We start from the raw sequence: 21,725 nt of genomic DNA, 5'->3' as shown, positions 1-21,725 counted from the left end.
ATTCTATACAATATTGTGGCATTCCCTGGATCACATACTCTGGTGTAGGGGTGGGGATAGAATTACTCAACTTAAAGCAGCAACCAGCTTAAACATTTTCAATTCCTTCCTGTGGCCTGGACCTTTTCCCCTGGAGACCCTGCTAGCATTTTTCTTGCCCTCTCCCTAATTGATTCTTTCACGTCCTGAACTCAGGGTGATTTTGTGCTTCTGGCTCCTGTGTGGGAATCTACCCTCTCTGTTCCTGACTCCCTATCTCTACTGAGATCAGCAAGGTAGGCTGTGGAGCAGGTGGTATTCAAACCGATGTGGAGAATGTCCTTGTTCCCAGGATGTTCATGCTCAGACACTTAGGGGTGAAGTATCTTGACATCTACAACTAATTCTCAAATAGTCCAAAAGAGAGAGAGGGAATCCACAAATAAGGCGAATGAGAAGGGTGAAGGGTACAAGGATGTGTACTCTATTGTTACTTTTGTGACTTCTGTTGGCCCCCAAATTTTCAAAATTAAAGCAAAAATGGGAAAGACCAGCATGGTGACAATAAGCCACCTCTCTTCAGTCTTAGGTCTGATCAATGGTCTCTGCACTGGGGGAGGTGTCTGGCTAGGGTGCTGATATGCATAAATACGATGGTTACTTGATTTCCTTCCAGTGTGAGATCACCTTATATGGTTCATGAGTCCGTACTCTGAATAGGAGTACCATTGAGTGGCATCCTAAATGTTTCAGATTCATTGCCTGTGGGCTCTTTCTAAGCCTAGAGATGATTATGCTCCATTGCAGACATACTGAATTGAACTCTCTAGGGGTAGAAAAAAAGAACAAGTAGTATTTATTTAAACCTTTGTTTGTGGAGATACCTACTTTTAAGAGAATAAGACAAGGGCTTCTTTGTCTCCTTCAGAAAACAGCACAGAGGCAAAGAAACAAAAAAGAATTTTATTATTTTTTTTGTGAAACTAGGACATGTCTATAGTCCCAAACTATATATAAAGGATATGCACCATATGCAGCAGAAATTGGATCACAATGAAGCCTGTCAGTGAGAAAGAATGACTGATGGACACTGGCGATCTATGGCAGAACTGGCAGAGCATGGTCTTCTCCATCCTGGGGCACAACCAATGTTTAGAACAACAATATGAAGATGTAGGGCTGCCTGTGGGAGTCTCCCTGGACAGTGTGTGACACCACAGAGGGGCCACAGGAAACAGAAGGAAATGAGAAAATGCTCAGATCTGCAAGAAGCAGTCTCCCTGGGTGGCTGAATGGAGGAGGAACTGTGATGGTTGGCAGCTCTGTGGCTGCCAATTTTTCTTAGCTGTAGTGATTTAAGGACTACACCCTCTGACAAAATCCACTATTAGAGCTTCACTTTGAGCCAGAGACTCTCTGCTAGTTTTCAGTCCTTTCCTGGGTCCTCTCTAGACTGTCCTTTCACAGATAGCTGATCCAGGGAGAATGCCCCTCATTCATGAGGAATGAGCAGAGAATCTATTCAAAACTTTGCCAAAAAAGAGACAAACTAGAGGCTACTGAGGAAAAACACAAGGAAACATTTTGTAGCAGAGTAGATGAAAAAGACAACAAAATGATTCTCCACAAACTCAAAGAACTGGTGAAAACTAACCTCAATACTTCAAGAACTAAAAGCAGAGACTCCTGAGCTGTAGGAGGAAATGACAAAACAACAGAATAAAATTAAAAATGACCTAGATGAGAAAAGTAAAGTGAATATAGTAATAGAAGCCACCTTGGATTTGGACAAAAGAGAAAAGACACTGATAAAAATACAATCAGAGACATGGAGTGCAGACTTGAGAAAATGAGCAAAATAAAAAGAAAACAAACAAAAGAGTGAAAAAAAAAAGGATTGAATAGTACATGATGGGCATGAAAGACAAAGATGACTCAATATATTCTTTATGTCCTTGGAGAAGAAAACAGAATAAATCAATAGAAAAAATATTTGAACATATCATTTAAGAAAATTTTCAGATAAAGCTCAATTCTTAACATTGATAGGGCATACTATATCCTTCTTGGAGGAGGAAGAAAATTCATGGACATTGGTGCATATCCTGATGTAAGTACTGGACTTCAAAGAAAAGGAAATAATTCTACAGGCATCAAAGCACAAAGAACACACTGAGAAGGGGAAAAGCAAGACTGTCTTTATATATCTCTCTGGAAACATTCAGTGCTAGAAGACAACGGAACATGGTTTGAAGTCCTTAGGAAAAAAAGTGAGACAAATACTTTTATACCTACTCTTATTTTATACTTATACCTAGTTAAATTTTATACCTAGTCAAGATACCTGAGAGATATCTTTTATTTTTTTAATTTTTTAAATTAATTCTTATTGGAGTATAGTTGTTTTACAATGTTGTCTTAGTTTCTGCTGTACAGCAAAGTGAATCAGCTATGCATATACATATATCCACTCTTTTTTGGATTTCCTTCCCATTTAGGTCACCACAGAGCATTAAGTAGAGTTCCCTGTGCTACACAGTGGGTTCTCATTAGTTATCTATTTTATACAAAGTAGTGTATATATGGCAATCCCAGTCTCCCAATTCATCCCCACCCCCCATATCCATATGTCTGTTCTCTACATCTGTGTCTCTATTTCTGCTTTGCAAATAAGTTCAAATAAGTATTGTTTTTCTAGACTCCACATATAAACGATATTATATGATATTTGTTTTTCTCTTTCTGACTTACTTCACTCTGTATGACAGTCTCTAGGTCTATCCACATCTCTGCAAATTGCACAACCATAATTCAAAGAGATACATGCACCTCAATGCTCATTGCAACACTATTTACAACAGCCAGGACATGGAAGCAATCTAAATGTCCATCAACAGAAGAATGGATAAAGAAGATGTGGTACATATATACAATGGAATATTACTCAGCCATAAAGAGATATGTTTTAAAGATGCTAGCACTCAAGAAACATAGTTCTTGTTGCTTTGTGACCACCTAGAGGGGTGGAATAGGGAGGGAGGGAGGGAGACGCAAGAGGGAGGAGATATGGGGTATATGTATATGTATAGCTGATTCACTTTGTTGTAAAGCAGAAACTAACACACTATTGTAAAGCAATTATACTCCAATAAAGATGTCATAAAAAGAGAAATATAGTTCTCCATGAGCCTTTTTTGAAGACATCATGCATCAAATCTCAGCTGCATTAAGTGAAGAATGGAGAAACAATGAGAAAATGTTGCAGTGAGTGATGAATCCATTTGCATATAGATCTAAGGATAAAATTGTCATGGCAATTATGATTACAGAAAAGAACAGAGAGGTGAAAACAATGGCAATGTTAAAATAATAATATAACTAACAAAATTCAGGTGGTAGACAGGTAGAGAAGATGAAGGTAGTGAAAGACTGTGAAGTTCCTTACCTTACAGAGCAAGAAAATCAGATATGTTTAAAGCTGAAAAATCAAATAGGGAACTATAAGAATATAATTTAAAGGAACAAAGATAAACACTAGATGAACTAGGAATAACAGCATCACCAGATAGTGAAGGAGAAAGAGGAAAGGTGGATGAAAATCAAAGAACCTGAACTTGAATATAGTTTATGGTGGGGAAGCAATAGATTCTGTCTGAAGAACTGAGATACAAGTATAGGATATATTAGGGAAGAATGAAATGAGACTCGGTCTGCCAAACTACAAGTTGCCAAAAAACACACAACAAAGCAAAGCAAACCTAGACCATAAAATGGAAGATAAAGAAAAATAAAAATATTTTAAAGATTTGAAGGCTTAATGTAAAATAATAACTCTAATATATGAAAGACCAAAATATAGCTCTAGGTAATTATCATGGAAAAATCTCCAAGGTATATAGTTAAGCAAATCCTTAACCTTAAGTGAACCCTTAATTCTTTCTTTCCTGAGTCCCGTTATACTCACAGTTAATATTTCAAAAGTTAGCCATCAATTGTTCTCCAATTACCTCATCTGTGATCATTTTTCTCCAACTTGAGTTTAATCCTTTCTCAGGGGAAGACCATGGACTCTCTGTTCTAAGTAAATCCCAGGTCTGCCTGTTTCCCACCATCTTCACAGCTACTACCTTAGTTCGAGGCAGGATCACTTTTTGCTTGGTCTACTCCTGATCTCCCGATAACCGTCTTGGACCTTCTATAGTTCATTCTCTACATGGCAGCTGGAGCCATTGTTGGCTTTGCGCATAAATCAGATGACCTTGCTCCCTGGCTTTCCAGCACACTTGTGATAAAATCTAGGTTTCAGGAGACCTACAAGTCCCTGCAGGACCTCCAAGCACTCTCCCCATAACCGCGTTTACTGATCTCCAGTTTTCTTGCTCTTCTTTCCACATGCCAAGCTCCTTCCCTCCTGGGGCCATTGTACTTGCCAGGAAAGCCCTTCCTCTATGTCCTTGCATGCCTCTCTCTGTCACATCATTCGGGTCATGGTTAAAATCATCACTTCCTCTGAGGCTTCCCTGACACCCTACCTGATATAGAGCTCCTCTCTACCCCCCATCAATTTCTAACCCTATTTTTCTCTGCAACATTCATCTTTACTATGTGTAAGAATGGAAAACGTAACCTGGGGTTAGACTGCCTGGATTTAAATCTCAGCTCCGCTGCTTAAGCTGTGTGACATTGGGCAAACCCTTAAATTCCCTCTACTTTACTTTCCTCATCTGTAAAGTGGAGGTAGTGTGACACCCAGCTTATGGGACACTTGTGAGGGATGAAAAGCCCTTGGAAGGGTGGCAGGCAGAAGATGAAGACTAAGTAAGTATTTGTTATATTATAAAATTGGTATTTATTTACTCACAGTTGCCTCAGTCACTACCCTAAGATTGCCACTCTGGTGTTTTAGTTTGCTAGGGCTGCAGTAACAAAGCACTGCAGACTGAGTGGCTTTAAACCACAGAAATTGATTTCCTCACAGTTCTGGAAGGCAGAAGTCTGACATCAAGGTGTCAGCAGGGTTGGTTTCCTCTGAGGCCTCTCTCTTTGGCTTGTAGATACTCATCTTCTTCTTGTTCCCCCACATAATCTGCCTTCTGTACCTGTCTGTGTCCTAATTTTCTCTTCTTATAAAGACACCAGTCATACTGGATTAGCACTCACCCTAAGGACCTCATTTTAAATTAACTACCTCTTCTAAGACCTTATCTCCAAATATGATCCCATTCTGAGGTATTGGAAGTTAGCGTTTCAGCTTGTGAATTCTGAGGGGACACAATTCAGCCCTTAACATCTGGAGCTCAAGGTGTACAGCCTGGTGAGCTCCGCATGTCAGCAGACAGAAGTATGTTTAGCATATTTCAGTTTGCCCATAACTATCTCTTGAACGAATGGGAGTGCTTCTTCCCTCCTGTCTCTTGCTACATCTGGCATATTCAGTTTCTTCATAACCATCCCTTGAAAGCACAAGAGTGCCTCCTACCCACGTCCCTTGCTCTGTCCTGTGTCCATGAAGCACAGGGCAGCGATGAACCCTGAGCAGAGGACGCATTTGAGGAACGAGCTGCGGGCTTGTGAAGGGTCCACCAGCTTCACTGAGGAGCTGGTGCTGGGCTCTTTGGTGGCTTAGAGACTGGAAAGGACAGGGAGGCACAGAGAACCCTGAGCTTTTGGTAGCGTGGCCGCAGGTCAGCCCACGGTAAGCGGGTGGTGCCAGCCCTCCAGCAGGACAGATCTCCATTCTCATCGAAGGAACACACCAAGTTCAGTCCTTGGCTCTGCTCCTCTCCTGGACTGAGGCTTGGAAGACAGCCCTTCTTGGAAGCAGCTTCTGATCTTACGTAAGGTGTTGGAATCACCAGTGGTTGGAATTTCTCCTGTGAGTGCTGTGGAAAAGGGCGATATTTTACTCGTTTATGATCAGGTAAACCTCACTCTATACTACTGTTAAATTCTCCAAAGGTTGGTTGTGAATTTTAAATCCAAGTTTACCTTAAATGCACAGTGGTCAGGGTTGGGGGTTGGGTCACTGTTTAAAGCAAAAAATAGTCAGTGCGCCTCTTTTGGCAAAAGAAAGCCTTCTAATTTGTGTTTTTTGTTTGTACATGTGGCCTTTATACATGTATCACACACACACCCACACCACACACACCACAAACACACACACACACACCAGACACACCAGCCACACCAGACACACACCCAGCCACCCACACACACACAGACACCACACACCACACACACACCACACACACACACAAACACCACACACCACACACACACACACACACTCACACGTAAACACTCTCACACACACACACACACATACACCACACACACCACCCACACACACGCACACACTCTCTCTCACACACACCACACACACACTCTCATGCACACACACTCACACACACACCACCCACACCACCCACACCACACACCACACACACACATACACCACACACACACACCACACACACACCACACACCACACATACACAATACACTCACACACACACACCACCAACACCACACACACATACCACACACACCACACATACACACACCACACGCACACACACCACACACACACTACACACACACACATACACACACCACACACATACACACACCACATGCACCACACACACTCACACACACACCAGACACCACACATACACACACCACACACACACACACACACCACACACATACACACACCACCCACACCACACGCACAAACCACACATACACACCACACACACACACACGCACACCACACACACCACACACACACACCACACATACACACCACACACACAGCACACACACACACCACACACACCACACACACACACCACACATACACACACCACACACATACACACACCACCCATACCACACACACAAACCACACATACACACCACACGCACACACACGCACACCACACACACCACACACACAAACCACACATACACACGTACACACACAGCACACACACACCACACATACACACATACACTCACACACACACCACCCACACCACACACACATACCACACACACACACACCACACGCACACACCACACATACACACACCACACACACACACCACACACCACACACATACATCACACACACACCACACACACACCACACATACACACACCACACACACACACCCCACACCACACACATACATCACACACATACCACACACACACCACACACACACACACCACACATACAGTCACACACACACCACCCACACCACACACACATACCACACACACACACCACATGCAAACACCACACATACACACACCACACACACACACCCCACCCCACACGCACACCACACACACACACACACACACACACACACGGCACATACACCACACGCACACACACAGCACACACACCACACGCACACCACACATACACACACCACACACACACACACCACACCACACACACACACACTCACACACACACCAGACACCACACACACAAACCACGCATACACACCACACACACACACACTCACCACCCACACCACACACACTCACCACCCACACACACCACACACACACCACACACACACACCACACACACACACACACCACACATACACACACCACTTGCACACACACACCACACACACACACACGACACACACACCCCACACATACACCACACACACACACACACACACATACATTTTTGCCCTACCTCTGTAAGGACCTGGTATCTAAATCAGGTCTAAAACAGGAAGGCTTTATTAAGTAGTTCAAACTGCAGAAAAAATTATTATCCTAGTTTAAGCCAAAATACCACAAAAAACCTAAAGACAGCATCTGTCAGCTTTGGGGATCCTGCTTTACTCTGGGCACCAACCTGTACATTTTGACTTTGAAATAGAAGCTACAGGGACTGTAGTTACCAGGCATGGATGGTCAGGGGAATGTGAAATACTAGGTTTTCTCCTCTTACATTTGTGCTGTCCGGTAGGGTGGTTTAGTTGAACATATTTTGGTGGTTTTGTGAAAGAGTATAAGGCCCTAAAAATGTAAGTTGCTGAGTCATTCTCATAGACAGCCTCGGGGTTTAATTGGAAAGTTAGGGCAGGCATCTTGACTGGCATGTGACATTCTTTGTTGCCACTATTAAAAAAAAGCAGAATTGAGGCAAAGATGAAGGGGTCAGATTTACACAAGAATAACCGCCCTGGGAGATTTTCCAGGACATAGAACAGACTCTTACAAAGGAAAAAAGATTCTGACAAGGTGAGTTCAAGACAATGAACGGTAGAGCAGTCCCCTTGAGGAATTCAGACACTTGACATTAAGAGCTGGGAAGAAACTGCTGCTGAATCAGTCCAGGAAAACTGAGGGGTGACGCAAAACGTGTTTTGAATTCTTTTCTTCAAAAACTGTGTTTTATTTTGTATTATTTGATTCATTAATATTTTAGAGAAATAATTCCTTATCTGTTAGGTTCTCTTCATTTAAATTAGTAAGAATTAGAATTACTAATTAGTAATTACTAATTACTAATTTTTTTTCAAAATTACTAATTTTGAATTAATACTCTTTTAGGTTCAAAGATTTTGAAATTCAGAGATTATTATGGCTGGACTGTGCCTTCAAAAGTAAACAAGACAGTGATATCTGATGATGAGGAGAAACTGAATGGCTCTTTGGCCATATGCTATGCCCTCAACTTCTTCATTTGGATGGCTGTATCACCAGTAGTACCAGCTTGGATTTATTGAAGACCTGGTTTAGAGTGGGTGCAGAGAAAAAGCCTGTGTCTATTTTATAATTGTGTCCTTGAGAGTTTATTCTTCAGAAAAAGTACAGCTGGTGCCCGACATTCTTATTTTTAATGTTTTGGACTCAATTTTGCTTTATTCACAATGTGCAGTTAACATCTAAAATCAATTTTTGTGCGTAAAGAAATGACATTCTTAAAATATTATTAAAATAGGTTTTCACAGGCACTTGGCTATTTGTGACAAAATGCATAATTAGCAGGATTTAGGAGCTAATGGGTTTATAAGCCCATTATACATAAAAGCTCCCCTTCTAAAATAATGTTCAGCTTGTATTTACACGACTTGCTGTGACTTGTGTAAGAAACAAATTGTTCTATAGATTACCGAAGTCTTATTGCTTTGTACTATCTCTTGAAGCAACTAAAAAAATATGGAGCTTGGTATTTTTCGTGGCAGGGCAGCAGAGAGGGAAGAGCTTACACTATATTGGCAGTTTGGAGCTTGAGCTTAAACTGCTTGAAATGACTGGATTCTCAGAGAAATCCTTTGAAAATGTGGGCTTTTTATGGCCAGTGCGTCATCGGTCGTCACAAGCCAGGTTGTAGGGCTGAGGCTGGTGCGAAAGCCGTCTGCATCGATGCATCAATCCACACTTGATGTTTGATACAGGTGTGGAAAGGAACGTTCCACTCTGTAATAGTTTTTCTTTTTAAAATGTCAGCATTCAAATTAAATATTTACTCGCCATCGTTCAATACACTGCAAGATGAGTCAGGGAAGAGATAAAACCTAAACAGAAGTAAACAACAATTTACCCAGACTTGTAAGCTCTGTTTGTGGTTAGGTACCTTAAAATACGAAGATTTAAAAACATGACTGGGCTGAAGGACAAAGACAAATACCATTTGACATCGCTTATATGTGGAATCTAAAATATGACACAAATAACTTATCTAAGAAACAGAAACAGACTCATAGACATAGAGAACAGACTTGTGGTTGCCAAGGGGTAGGGGGAGTGGGGAGGGGGAAGGACTGGGAGTTGGGATTAGCAGATGCAAACTATTATATAGAGAATGGATAAACAACAAGGTCCTATTGTGTAGCACAGAGAACTGTATTCAATATCCTGTGATAAACCATAATGGAAAAGAATATGAAAAAGAATGTATGTATATGTACAACTGAATCACTTTGCTGTACAACAAAAATTAACACAACATTGTAAATCAACTATACTTCAATACAATAAATTAAAAAATAAGTAATAATCCTGTAGTCCTATTTGAATTAAAGGTATCATTAACTCATGAAAATAATATGACTGGGGTTCAGGGGTGGGAGGGTGCCAGGCCCTTCTGCTGAGGTCATGTGATTGAATTGCCCTAATTTGGACTGTCACAGGAATATCTCTAAAAAGGCACTTGTTTCCAGCAAATATACGCCTTACCAATGCCCCCTCTCAAAATGGAGATGACACTTTATTTTACTTCTACTGAAGTGATGGTACCAAGGAGTGATTTTGGGGTCTTTAGCACCCCCATGATTCCATCAGCCTACAGTCTCCCCCAAATAAACAAACAGAAAAGTCAAGCACACAAAAAGACATTCTCTAGGCCCATGAAGCTTCAAGGATGTTGGTTTCCTTGTGTTCATTTCTTAGAACTAGACCCCAAGTGTCTCCTGGATAGAGAGCCCTAGCCCTAACCCCAAACTTAACTTGTGCAAGAGATCTTGATGGGAGTGCAGGAAAAGCTGGAGTGACCTTTGACCAGGTGATTTGCATATAATTTGAATATTTGAATTCAAATACATGTTCAAACTGTTGTTTTTGTGCCAGGTGAAAGAGAGCTATATCTTCCATGTGATACTGAAATAGCTAAGACATATTCTACTTCAGCTGACATGAAAAATAGAAGTGACCGTGGTACAGAAAAAACGTGGAAGAGGACTCATGCAAACATGGTCAGATAATTGGATGTTGTTTTTTGATACCCACGTGCCACTCATGTCTACCTGCAGTTCTTGGCCATTTTGCAGGGGACAAGAAGAGAAGAAGAGAGAGAAAGGCACAGGGTCGGGGAGGAGCAATGCGTCTGACCTTTCAGAACTCGCATTTCTCCTTCCATGGAATGCGGATTTCAGCTCCTCAGCTGCAAAGCCAGAAGTAGAACCATCAACCTCAGCTGACCAATTTAATCATTCTATAAGTGTGGGAGCCAGCTCAGAAAGAATTTGAGAGTTACCTGGGACTTCCCTTTAAAGAGCTATGCTCTTGCTGACACTTTAACATACAATAACTGAGGATCTTGGTCCCATTCCTTGTTTCTTAGGTCTTAATGGTAGGTCTTATAATTTAGTGATTGAGTTAAAAACCAAGGGTCTATGTTGAAGGGAGTGATGAGTTTTATGTTGAGAGTAAGTGAATTTTTTCAAGCTCGGACTTATTTCAACAATGGATTTTTTCAACACCTTAGAGATGAACGAGTGAATATCCTCCAATTAGATCAAGCCCCAGTCCCTCCTCTTTGCAGCCTGATGAGGTTAGTAGAACCATACGCCGGAAGCATGAGCTCTAATTTTTCATGATTAAAGACCTGGAAGGAAAACAAAAAACCTCTCCAACTCAACTGTGTGAAAGACAAAGTTTGCAACACGCAAATTCTCCAAATTGAGGGTCTACCAATTCCCCTTCTTAGGGGGCTTATCCTCACAATCTTTGAGCTTCAAAGTAGGGGAAATGGGCAGTAAATTTCTCTCTCTGCTTGGCTGGTATTTGCATACCGCAAAGCAAGCTAACACAAACTGGGGTTTAGAGTTTTCTTCCTAACTGCACGTAGCACTCACTGTTCTGACTCTGAACATGTCAAAGGACAAAGAAATAAAATGCACTTACTGTTGGCCTTCTGGTTCTTCTCCTTCCTGCCAGGTCTCCTGCCAGGTTAAAGGCAAGGTTTCCTCTGCTATTCCACTCCCACTATGTGACAGGTTACACTAAGGTAATTTGCTAAAACTTGAAGTTGTCTTATTAAGAGTAAACCAGAAGGCATATGCAGTGTTTCCAATTAGTTACCTAGAAGCATATTAGTAACAACCCCTCACAAATATAAAACATCACGCCCTGACTAGCTCAGTAGACCAGAAATCCTACCCAGACCAGATCTGACCATTTTACAAGGGAAGGAATGGATGTACACGGAGCCTGAGTGGCTCCAGTGACAGAGACAGGTCTAGAGCCCAGGTTTCGTGACAACTACAAATCAAGTGTTTTTTTTTTTGCCACAGCATAACCTGACTTGTGTCATTGACACACTTGTTCATTTCCCAAGTGGTGTGTTAGTTTGGCTGGGCTACAGTTCCTGGCTATTCACTCATCACTAATGGAGGTGGTGCTGTGAGAGTATTTCATAGACGTAATCAGTTGACTTGATCCTACATTACCTGTGTGGGCCTGACTCAATCAGTTGAAAGGCCCAAAGGGGAGGGTTGACACTTCCTTGAGAGAGGAAATTCTCCCTGTGGATGACAGCTTCAGCTGCTGCCTGAGAGCTTCTGTCTTCCCTTCTTGACAGCCTGCCCTAGAGATTTCTGACATGACCAACCAGCCTCTTAATCATGGAAGCCAATTCCTTCCAATACATCTCTTAATATATATCTCCTGCTGGTCCTGCTTCTCTGGTTGAACCTTGATGGATACACCAAGAGAGCAATTGTAGTTAAAAACTGGATCTGGTGGGGAATTCCCTGGTGGTCCAGTGGTTAGGACTCCGCACTTCCATTGCAGGGGCACGGGTTTGATCCCTGGTTGGGGAACTAAGATCCCGTGAGCCGTGCGGCGGCACAGCCCCCCAAAAAACAAAAGTGGATCTGATGTGCTGGGAGCATCTCATGAGGTTTCCGTATATGGATGGAAAGAGAAAGAAAAGCCTTGAGTGGCCGCAGGCCACTTATTCTTACTTCATGGAACCAGAGCCTGATTGTTCATACGCTTTTGTGCAACTCTTGTTGCAGAAGAAGACCTGGCCCTGCTGGGACATTGAGGTCCGGATTGCATTCTGATATAAAGACTGATGGACATTGGTTCACACCTACCAGGCACTGGTGGGAAGAGGGAGAGTGGGCAAGAGAAGTGTAGATCAGAAACTCTGACAGAAAGGAGTTGGCATGATCAATTGGTGATTCTTAGGAAAACAGAGCATCAGCAGATGTACCTGCCACCAGGTCACGGTCAAGATGAGAGGTCACAAGATGAGCTTAAGATAGCCAACGGCTGCCAGAAAGACAAGGGAAGACGGAGAACAGGAAGCCAGACTTTGGGTGTGGAAATTTAGGAATAAGCAATGAAGATACCTGGGTGTTTTCAGTGGAAAACTATGCATTATTTAGAGCACACCCTTCTGCGTTTTCTGAATTGAGCTGTTCATTGCCATGGAGATATTTTTATAATTTGTAAATGGTAGAGAACTGATTGCAATGCAATTATAATTACCAATCAAACAATTCTTGTATATAGACCTACAAATAAATTCTGCCAGGTGGAAGTTCAATCAATATCTTTCCTGATGGGAAAAAACATTTCAACATTCCTTTCCTCCATATAAATTTGTGGTTTGACTCCTTTGAACCTGTTGTAACATCTGTATGATTTCCTTGTTTAATTAATGAGTTAAATGCAATATTTGGTCTGTGTTCATTTTATGTTTGAGGGAAGCTGAGGGGTCACTAGGCCCCAGAAAGGCCCATGCCGTCATGCTTGCAGCACAGACAATGTAAATAAAAGTAAACTTTTTAATTTTTCTTTTTTAATTAGGGTAAAATTCAGATCCTTTATTCTTCTCTTTGAGATTAACATCAAGAGATGCTTTTATAGTTTTTGGAAGAAGAGTTAAATGCGCCCTCTGTGTTTCATATTTATATACACATTTGTTTATGTAGGCGTGATTTCTATCTTACCTGCTTCCAAAAACCACGTTTGAGGTGGAACAGAGGGTAAAAGGAGGAAGAATAATAGATTGTCTAGCAGGCCAGACCTCACCTTGCAAAGAGCAATGTCATCTGCAGAACCACAGAGCAGATGGTGAAAAACCATATGATAAAAATAACAGAAGGCTACATGGTAAATACATCATAACAACAGGCAGGCAGCTAATGAGACTGATGAACAGAAAGTAGAAGATGAGGAGGGAGGGGGATCACCCAAGGTTACCAGGTCTGAGATATTAAGGTACCTTGCAGGTTGGAGTTATGTCAACAGTCTCCGAAGAGCCAAGTGTGGTTTCACTTTCAAGAACACTTGGCCTTCCAGTTGCAGGTGGGCGGGGGCAGGAGAGTGCAGGCCTGGGGCAACAGACATCGCTAATTCTCCCCTCTGAATGGATACACTGGAGCAGGGATAGGGGCTATCCCTGCCCTAAGACATCACTGGAACATTGGAGCACAAGTCTCCCACTTGGCCGGTGTCCTGTCCACCATGCTGTCTCCAGCACCATGGTGACGGTGGGGATGGCAATGCTAAGGGTCAATGAGCACTCTGTAGACAATGCAATCAATGGAGCAGAGGGGGGGCACGGTCTACTATTTTCTTAATATATGTGGTTGTGCTGAGAGAGACGATTACTGCAAATTTCAAGGTGAATTGTATGAGATCAGTGAGTATGGAGATTTATACTGTCTGGAATGTAATTCTAAAAAACTTTCCTAAAGGTCTTTTTAAGGAAAATATCACAGAATTAAATTGAATACGTGTCAATAAAAATATTGTGTGCCTCAGGAGGTAAATTACACATTTTATCAAGAAAAGCATTTGGGAAACTCAGATAATATATTAACATTCTATCTAGGGACTGCTGTTAAGAGAAGGATCTAGACTAAAGCTGAACTCCAGACAAAAGAGGAAGAACATCTCCCTGGGATATGTGGGGAAAATATAGACAGAACTGGAAAAGTCCAGAGGCAGCAGCAGTGCATGTGTTTTGACCAAGGGAAGAGGGAGTTGGACATAAATGGTGGCTGGAAAATTAAGAGGACCGGCCTCAGAGCCCTGGAAATGTACGAGTCAGGGGACAATCTCTGTGTGGATCCACGTAGCTCAAAACCTGTGTCATATCCTAAGAGTAGGTACACTGGGCTCCCACCATGGGCAGGAGTGGGGTGAGTAAGAAAGAGGACCTGGCAATTTTCAAATAAAACTAAAATGTTCTTCAGAATTCATAGTACAGAAAATGCTTGGAAGTCTTTTACACGAGTGACCGTTTTAAAACATGGCTCTCAAGCTGTGTGTTTGCTATCTCACTCATAGTTTAGAAGAGGGAAAAAGGAAAATAGGTACGAATGATGTCTTTTGCAGGTTGTGCAAGAAATTCACAGTGGCCCTGGGATGGGGGAGGGGGAACCAGACTTTGCAGATCCCTGAGCTGAGCATGAGGCAGTGAATTGTTTCTTGGGATTATCAAATCAGCCTGAGTCAGTCCCCTGGAGGGTCTGGGAGTAAATAATGAATCACATGCTGTGAGGACAGGGAAGGAATAGGGTTTCCTGAGTGTGATGAGCTACTATTGACACAGGCCTGCTATTGACGTGTCCGGAGCCTCCAAAGCACATTCTTCATACTGGTGACCCCTCTTCTAATCTTAGTAATGGCTAACATTTGTTGAGCACCTACTATGTGCCAGGCATTTCTTTCCAGGTATTAATTCATGGAAGCAATCCAGGAGGTGCTTTTACAGACTAGAGTGGAAAAACTCATCAGGTAAGTTAGCTACAGTTTGTGTTTTAAACGTATAACCATTTTCCTGAGTTGTCAGGTTCAATAATTCTTGGATCTGCTTAAGCAGGGTTCTGATAGGAACATTTGCCTCAGGCTTTCACATGTTTATATAATTTGAGTTTAGCTTACTCTGCTAATTTTAAGTCCTGTCAGGATTTGGAAGAATTTATAGATATGATGCAGGGGGTTGGTGACTTGTAGTGATTTGAAGGAAGTAAATAGGTTCTATCTTTCCCTTTGTAGCCTCTCCCACCATTCAGGTAACATGGCATCTTTACCCTTCTATATGTTTTAAATCTATTATGTTGTTCATACTTACAAAAAAGGCAGCAAAGTCCTATTTAGAACTCTTTAAAGGATGAGCTTGGAAAGCCAGATCATCTTCTTCCATTAGCATGCTGGTTGACCAGATGGCTGTGGCCCCTTTACTAGGCACTAAGTCGTAAAGTCTGGGTTCCAGGACATGGCAATTTAAACGAGGGACTGAATTCTCCTGAGGTCAGACTTGAGGGGTGAGATGTTATGGATAGTAGGAGTTGAAAAGCAAAGCACCAGAACAGGCAGAGGCAAGCCAGGCAGCGAATGGTACAGATCTCTGGGAGAATATTGGGAAGAAAAAAAACGAGATCACAGTTCTCCAAAGAGAGCTTCTTACATAGCAACGCCTTACATCCTGGAATCATGGGAGGCAGGAGCCCTCGCTAGATGCTGAGTTTTCCCTTTTCTGTTGCTCATGTGTGTTGCAATAACTAGGAGGCCACACAATTGATGGAGTTTCTCAGGCCTGCGGAAACACGGGAGGACATGTGGCATTATAACTCTGCTTAGATAACTTAAAAATTTAAGAATAATGTCAGCAATAGCCACCATTAAACAGAGATCTCAGGAGTGGAACAGACTATTTAAGCATCTGTTTTACTTGCGGCCCAGTATTTATCTCTTTGGCTCAGGCCCAAGTACCTAGCTGGCAAGGACCCAAACCTATCCCCAGAGTTGCCTCTTGGGATCTAAAAACTCCAGACGGCCAGAATTGAAAGCTGTCTCTCTGGGTTTCAGAGGTCTGTTAGAATAATTCTGAGCTATTCCAGATAGTGCATTAGAAAATGGAAACAATTCAAGAATTATTTGTCTTGTTTTGTTTTCAGAATCAGCTCTTGGGAAGGGATTTAAATGAGTTATAAATCATTTCAGAGAGAACGCGTACACAGTACAATGTATGCCTGAATGTTTTGGTTTCTTATTATCAGATGTTTATATTTGATGAAGAAATTTGTAAATTCTGGAGTGACCCTTCAAGGGTCCAATCTAAAAGGTGATCCAAAGGTGGTCTGATGGTGCCATTGTCCACTGTGGTTCTTTGTGTCCCTCCCTACATGCACTTCACCTGATGCTTGGCTGGGTTCTGCTTCTGGCACTACAGCTTGGCCTGGGCACTCGTGAGAGCCTCGTCGTAGGAGCTGGGGAATTCTTTGTCCATCTCGTAGACTCAGACATTAATTCCACTGGGGGATGCACCATTATCTCTGTCACTCCAGATTTTTTTTTTTGTCAGGCTCAAGGCTTCTTTCTCCTTTGCCAACTCTTCTTTCTCATCCACTGCCTTCCATTCCCCATTTTTATTTCCCCTTCTGTCCTTGAGGGCTCCAATGTCTGGCACTGGCTGTCCACTGACACATGAGTTTAATAACAGTGGAGGGGAGAGTCCTGAGTGGGTGAGGACTAACACAGGCAAGGGCAGGGTGGGTGGACTCAGCCAGGCTGTGGGTCCTGGACTGAGGACAGAGCTTGGGGGACCTCACAGCCACGATTGTCATTGGATGTGAGTTGTGTACATTCATCTGATCCTGCTGCTGTGCTCTGCCTTGTACCATAACCTCAGACGAATGCAGGAGCTCAAACCAAAGTCTGGGGCTGAGAGTTCTGGGTGGATGGGCATTGAGAGGTGAAATGCAAGGCTGATATGGGCCCTGTGCACTCCCACGCACCTTCCTAGCAGAATGTCCAGGTGGAGGGCCAGGTGAGGGCCAGGTGAGGGTCAGAGGCCAATTCTACCCTTGACAAGAGGACAGGGGTCTGGGCACAATCACATGCTGAGCTCTGAGACGTTTTCCTGAATAACAGCAGGATTTATACTCTTGGATATTCTTCACATGTGACTCATGGCTCCATCCTCAAATCTGGAAGAAGTCATTCAAAGAACAATGTGCTGGACTTCCCTGGTGGTGCAGTGGTTAAGAATCTGCCTGCCAATGCAGGGGACATGGGTTTGAGCCCTGATCCAGGAAGATCCCATACGCCGCAGAGCAACTGAGCCCGTGCGCCGGAACTACTGAGTCCGCGCACCTAGAGGCCGTGCTCCGAAACAAGAGAAGTCACTGCAATGAGAAGCCCAGGCACTGCAATGAAGAGTAGCCCCCGCTCACCACAACTAGAGAAAGCCCGTGCACAGCAACAAAGACCCAATGCAGCAAAAAAAAACCCAACCCCCCCCAAATAAAAACAATGTGTTTCTGCAGACAGATGAGTAAACTGGCAGACAGATGGGGGGACTGTAGATAAACAGAGATGGTAAAAGGTGAGCCTGTAGAGTAAAATGTGTCCAAAGCAACAGAAGTTTGGTGTTTGGATATATTTCTGACTCACAAAGTTTAACCACCTGTTTCTTCTTGTATTTTTTAAAGAAAAGCTTTTTAAAAAGCTATTAAGAGACATCAAAATGATTCTTGGGCATTAGGCCACTGTTAAAATGTTTTGATGGATTTAGAATAAATAAGTTGGAAACATATGGATTTCATTTTTCTTAAATTGAATGTGTGAATTTTAAAATAAAAGTAAAATTCCCCATGAAAATAGAGTTTAGCTTTTTTTTTTTTTTATTGGTTGGGGGGAGTTTATTAAACAAAGGTTTACATGCAAATCAAAATAAATATTTGTAAGGCATGGATACCCTAAGGGCTTCTTTTAGGCACAACCCAGGCCTAGAAGTCTCATCAAGGCTACCTGGATGTGAAAGGGACCACAGCTCTTACGGTTCCTGGAGAAAATATGTGGATAAACCTAAGTAAGAGGATTGTCTGGAGTCTGGACCTGTGAACCTCAAAGGGCAAGTCTTCCTTTGTGTCACTGCCACCATTTAGGGAACAGGGCACCCTGGTTACTGGCAGAAAGTTGTCATTCCACCCAAGAGACCCAATCTGTAGAGACAAAGGGTGGATGAGTAATTATTGCATCCTGATGACATTCATTCATTCACGTTACTCAACCAGACTCTTTGAACAGCCTTCTGATGATAACTTGGCTCCCTCAGTAGATTTTTCTCCTGGCAGTGATGTTTCCTAAGTTGGCTTTCTGGTTTATACATCAGTCTTCTGTGAGTTTAGTTCATGTGAGTTTGGCTCCCTGAGCTCAACATGCTCTACAGACCTGACAAAGTCAAGTTGCTGCTCTTGGGGCCTGAGGGCCAGACCCTGGAACACGGCAATAATTCCAGTCATCACTTGCCAGGCTCGTCCAGGACAATATCACCACCCCAACCGTGCGTGCACAGCAGTCATTTCTTATTAATGTAATTATACCGAGAGTGATGATGACGCCTACCATTCTTTCCTGGCTTATCATGTGCCATGCGCTTTACATGAATCCTTCCAGTAAATCCTCACAGTGGTTCTATGGGACTAGTATCAGTCGTAGTTTACAGCTGAGAAAACTGAGAGTAAATCAAACAAATGACTTTTCCAAAAATCACATAGCTAACAGTAAATGGGGATGCTTGGACTGAGGTCAGCCAGGGCAGTGCAGAGTCCATGTGCCCAACCATACACTGACTGACCTCCTAAACTAGCTCAGGAAACATACCAGCCCTAAACAGCCAGGAGAGCATGTTAGGGTTTGCAGACCTGTCTGGACTGATGTCATTTAATTAACCTTGATTTATAAGTGTTCGTGAATTCAAGAACCTTCATTAAGAACCCATTATGGGAACTTTCCTGGTGGTGCAGTGGTTAAGAATCCACCTGCCAATGAAGGGGACACGGGTTTGATCCCTGGTCCAGGAAGATCCCACATGCTGTGGAGCAACTAAGCCCGTGCTCCACAACTACTGAGCCTGCGCTCTAGAGCCTGTGAGCCACAACTACTGAGCCCACGTGCCACAACTACTGAAGCCCGCCTGCCTAGAGCCTGTGCTCCGCAACAAGAGAAGCCACCGCAGTGAGAAGCCTGTGCACCGCAACGAAGAGTAGCCCAAGTTTACCGCAACTAGAGAAAGCCCGCGCGCAGCAACGAAGACCCAACACAGCCAAAAATAAATAAAATAAATAAATTTATAAAAAAAAAGAAACATTCCCATCTTCATTAAAAAAAAAAAAGAGCCCATTATGTAGGGACTAGAGATAGTAAGATGAGCAATGATCCACTTTCCCACTCTCTTTTTCCTCTCTCCTCGAACCTCCAGCCCTTCTCCCCATTCTCACTCTCAGCCGAGGACCCAGCTTCCTCTTCGACTGAGAAAGCTGATGCCCTCATAGGGAAATGCCCACAGGTTAACAGGTGCCACCCGCGCACCTGCCTGCATCCTTGCCTGTCTCCTCTGCCCTCGGTCCTGTTACTAGCCGGGAACTACCCAGGCTCCCATCCTAGGCAGCCCATCCCCACACTGTACTTCGGATCCCCCCTTCCCTTTTGCCTTCTAACAGACACCATGGCTCAGCATTTCTCTTCTTTCTTAGCATTTTCAGCTTCTTCCCGTCTTCTGTCATTACTTATCCTAAAAAGAAAACCTTTTCTTGTCCCCTTCCCCCGTTAACCTCTACCACCATTTCTCTGCTCACTTTTACAGCAAACGCCTTAGAAGACCTACTCATACTTCGCCCTCCATCTCTCTTAAACTCATTCCGCTCGGGTGTTGCCCTCTCCCTTCCCTTGTGAGCTGCTCCTCCTGGTGGACGCCACCACTGGCCCACGGGACCCCTCCTGCTGAACCATCTGTGGCAGGTGGCACACTTGATCACAACCCTGCCCCCCCCCCCCACTGACACATCCTCTTCACTTGGCTTCTCATTGCTATTGTTGCGCTTTTTTTTTTCCTTGGCTGGTTCCTCATTATTTAGGATGCCCCAGGGCTCAGCCCTCAGACCTGTTCTCCTCTCCATTCTCACTCTGGATTTAAATACCTGACTGTGTGCTGATGATAGCCAAATGTATAATTTATGTCTCCACCTGGAGCTCCCTTGAACTCCAGACTCATATATCTGACAGTCTCGGCTCCACCACCACCACCTCCCTCCTGGTTCACGCCACCATCTCTGCAGCAGCTTTCTGACTAACCTCTCTGCATCCATCATGTCCCTGAAAATATATTCTCAACACAGTGGTCCTTTCAAAACATAAGCTGGGTCCTGGCAGTCCTCTGCTCAAAATCCTCCTTCTCTTCCCTTCTCTCAACAATGCCAAAGTCACACTAAGGCCTGCAGTCCCCTTCCTGAGGTTCCAGTGAGCAGGGACCACCTGAGGGTGGGCACGTGCTCCTCCTACTGCCCTCAGCCCAGGGCAGGCTCAGGGGGCCGGCTCCATCTCCACCACTGATTCTAGAAATGAAGGTGCAGGTTTTGTGGTGCCCTTTCTGGACATGGTCACCCCTTCCAGGGTGAATCAGTACTCTCTCCAATGAACAGGCATTATTTTTGTAAAGAAAAAAATCTTAAAAGAAAAAGGAAGCTGAAAGCAGAAATCTGCCTTCCAAGAACTGGAACTGTGGCTGCCTGACTCTGATTCCCCAAGCCCAGCTCTCGGTGGGGCATCTCCACCTTTCCTAGGAATTCCAAATGCCAATCCCCCATCCCGTGTCCTCTTCTTTCTCCAGCCCAGTGCTTTTGTCCCCGACCTGACCTGGAGAGCCTGGGGTGGGGAGTGAGGGTAGATAGAAGAGCAAGTGGCCAGTCATCCCCCCGCGGGACCAGGCCACTGGGGTCTCCCACCTTTTGCTCTGGGCTTCCTTGGCTTTCACTGCTGGAGGCTTTGTGCATCTGAGTTTGCTGCTGCACACGCGGCCGCTAACAGCCCATTGTTTCGATTTTTCCTTATTATGAAGGATAACCTTGGCCCTTTCCAGGACAGCTACCTCAGGGCCAGTGCCTGCCAGCAGACTGTGCCCCATCCTCCCCATGTTTGCTTGGAGGAGCTTCAGTGCAAGGACATGTCTGGCAGAC

At 43.6% G+C, this 21,725-nt stretch overlaps 1 protein-coding gene across 2 annotated transcripts in view; it reads right to left on the bottom strand.

Annotated features, from left to right (window-relative positions):
• The window catches only part of KCNJ6 (potassium inwardly rectifying channel subfamily J member 6), a 298,142-nt gene that overhangs the window by 238,806 nt on the left and 37,611 nt on the right, over positions 1-21,725 (bottom strand). The window lies entirely within an intron of this gene.

The sequence above is a fragment of the Balaenoptera borealis genome, assembly GCF_965194805.1.
Source record: "Balaenoptera borealis genome assembly, chromosome: 5".
Taxonomy (NCBI): domain Eukaryota; kingdom Metazoa; phylum Chordata; class Mammalia; order Artiodactyla; family Balaenopteridae; genus Balaenoptera; species Balaenoptera borealis.
The sequence above is the reverse complement of the archived record's forward strand: the minus strand, read 5'-3'. Positions and strand labels throughout refer to the sequence as shown.